At 40.7% G+C, this 2,737-nt stretch overlaps 2 long non-coding RNA genes across 2 annotated transcripts; one reads left to right on the forward strand and one right to left on the reverse strand.

Annotated features, from left to right (window-relative positions):
• Positions 1-315: 315 nt before the first annotated feature.
• On the forward strand, positions 316-2,441 carry LOC113208344 (uncharacterized). The gene is made up of 3 exons (XR_003303506.2): positions 316-441; positions 1,740-1,880; positions 2,344-2,441. It is a non-coding gene; the product is annotated as an uncharacterized LOC113208344 (long non-coding RNA).
• On the reverse strand, positions 2,117-2,469 carry LOC127749961 (uncharacterized). Its single transcript, XR_008011442.1, has 2 exons — positions 2,320-2,469; positions 2,117-2,224 (listed from the first exon to the last, which is right to left on the reverse strand). It is a non-coding gene; the product is annotated as an uncharacterized LOC127749961 (long non-coding RNA).
• Between the last annotated feature and the right edge of the window lie 268 nt (positions 2,470-2,737).

Below are 2,737 nucleotides of genomic sequence, written 5' to 3' on the forward strand. Positions count from 1 at the left end.
ATTTAAAAAAAAAAACAGTGAACTTAAGGTACTGGTTTCGGTTCACACTTCCTTACTTTTTCTCGAAACCCGCACTGCGCGATCTATCTATTGTGTGCCATATGCTCCAATATTTGACAATAAAAAATTACTCAGCCAGATTAATCTCTGTAACTTCCATTAAATTTGTTTCATAGAAACATTGTTGGTTAAGGCAAGTCCAAAAGCCCTTTTTTTCGTTTCCGAATGACAACGCCTGCGGCGCTTCGGGTAGGCCTTCCCGCCAAATGTCTGTGTGGAGATAGTGGCCTACCTTCAGCGCCTGAGCGGCGATACCCCCTGGAAGTGGACGCAAGCACATACCCATACCCTGCAACGAGACTACTACGAGCAACAGTGGTGTTGTTTGTTGCGTGAAGAGTTCGTTGGCTTGTGGTTTTCGACTTCGCGGAGGTTGCGGAGGTAAAATTATAGATTTCTCAATATAGTGTCATAGAGACACCTCTATGCGTAAACGTGTAAGAACGCAAACGTGATAAGTCTCATTCACACACTTATCTACATAACCTCATTTTGAATTTACTACCTTTGCCAAACTTTTTTGAGGCACATATTTAAACGAATGTCTTAAATTTCTTCTGTTTACTGTAATCGGGCTTTTGGTATTTGGTGTCTAACTAAAGATGTTGAATCTAGAGAGAATGAAAACCCGCAAAATATGAGTGCTCAAAATGATACCATTAACCTGAATAAAAGTTTCTTGTTTTATTTAAGACCAGCGTCTTCGCTCTACAATCGTACTACTATTATATCTGTAGGTGTTATGTGGTCCTAGATGAAAGTACAAACAGTTCATAAAGGGTGACACCGCATTGAGATCAATACTTGTTCTTCCTACCACCAAGAAGGTGAAGTGGGCTGGTAAAGAACGAGTTTTGAAAGCCTCAAATGGACTCAAATGAAAACTTGATTGATATTTTTCATCAAGTTGGTGCAGTGAATGTAACTAAGGCCATTGAGAGTAATTGTAGCCCCCCGCTCCTCATTTCGTCACCCTAACAGCTCTAGCTCATGACTCTCCTCCTGCCGGTACGGAGGGAAATAATACTCAGTAGTAATGTGAGGATGTTTTTAAAATAGAAAAGAGCGCCAGTTTGCTCATTTTCTGTCCTTAGGGAATAACTGCTATAAATCTCAGATATAGCCCCCAAAATTTTTGAGTTCTTCAAGTGGGATTCTAATTTTTTTGTTTACATTCAGAATAAATTTTGAAGCCCCTGAGATCCCTCATGTCTTTAACCTTTCTGCTGCACCAAGGATTGCGAAAGAGAATGGAGGATACCATGAAGCAGGACTGGAAGAAATGAGGGCTTACAAAAAAGTTTTACTCTATTTATTTTCATGAAATCTACAAAAATTAATTATGATGTGTTTATGTTCATATCATCTCCTCATTGACTTTGCACTTTTTTATGCTCAAAGACAGGCAGAAATATTCCAGCTCATGCCAACTGAATGCTCTTTTTCTCTTTAGTCCTTTAATAATTGATAAAAATGCAATGTAAATAATATGGAAACAGAGTGAAAAGTGCATGAATATTTATGTTTTCCACCTGTGAACGTTTGACATTGAGTTGACATTGTTTGTCCTAGGCAATGCTTTTGAAGCATGGCAAGTTAATGTTCTGAAGCTCCCTGTAGAGGAGTTGGTGTAACCATGATATATGTTGACCAAAATTCTGTTTTTACCCTTGTTGCAGGAAGACCGTCCATGAGTTGCATCTGCGCTTGACATATCAGCAACGCAGCCGTCAGCTGTCACCCAATGTATGCTGAGTGGGCGTCACAGCACACAGCATGAGAAATGGCCCCTTTTTCTCATGATCACAGGAATGAATCTGGTAAGTTTTGACTTTTTATGTAATGTTAACAAAAAAATATCAATACATTATGGTAGAGTCATGATGGGTAAAAGTTTATTTTGGTATTTGTTTCTATTAGGGGGTTACTTCTTGTTATATCTTTACTGTCTCTATGCTACCTCCACATACACCGCTTATTACTTGATCATAAAATATGTAGTTGTGTGTTGATTTTAGTGAAGGGAAGTGAGAGAGGCAAATAATCAGAGAGTCAGTTATAGTAATACTGTTATTTATTTCATTTGTCTGGTACAGTCGTAGTAAAATAGGAAGTGATGCTGGCTCTTGTCCAAAGTGATGTGCCTGGACTTACAGCTGGCCACCTGTAACATAGAAGTTCATTCGATGAGTTGGCGTCACCGTGATACAGATGGACCAGAACACGTTTGTGTTGAACTCTGAGATAATTTGAATTTACTTATATTTTTTCATTCTTTTTCAGGTATTCAGATTTGCCCCAAGTCACCAGCAGAAACAAGCCAGCTACTTGAGGAAGACTTAAGTTTATAATGTTAGAAACAATAAAGAATTAAAATACTATCCAACATTTTACATTATTTCATAGACCTAGCTCTACGCTGCGGTAACTGTGGATGTAGTAGCAGACTACCACCACTACAGCAGTGACGTCACGAGCGTCTCGGATGCAGCTCTCGTTAGCTGTGGAGGCAGTAGTAGACTTACTGCAGGATACTGCTACTACCACCCCACAACCACCGCAGCAGCGCCCAAGGCACCCGTGACGTCACGACGGTAGCGGCGGCAGCCCGCTACTACCTCCACAGCAACCGCAGCCGCGAGGAGCGCGGGGGCAGGGGGAGGGAGGGTTCGTCACA

This window comes from Frankliniella occidentalis, unplaced genomic scaffold (genome assembly GCF_000697945.3).
Source record: "Frankliniella occidentalis isolate FOCC.00 unplaced genomic scaffold, Focc_3.1 Scaffold112, whole genome shotgun sequence".
Classification (NCBI taxonomy): Eukaryota; Metazoa; Arthropoda; class Insecta; order Thysanoptera; family Thripidae; genus Frankliniella; species Frankliniella occidentalis.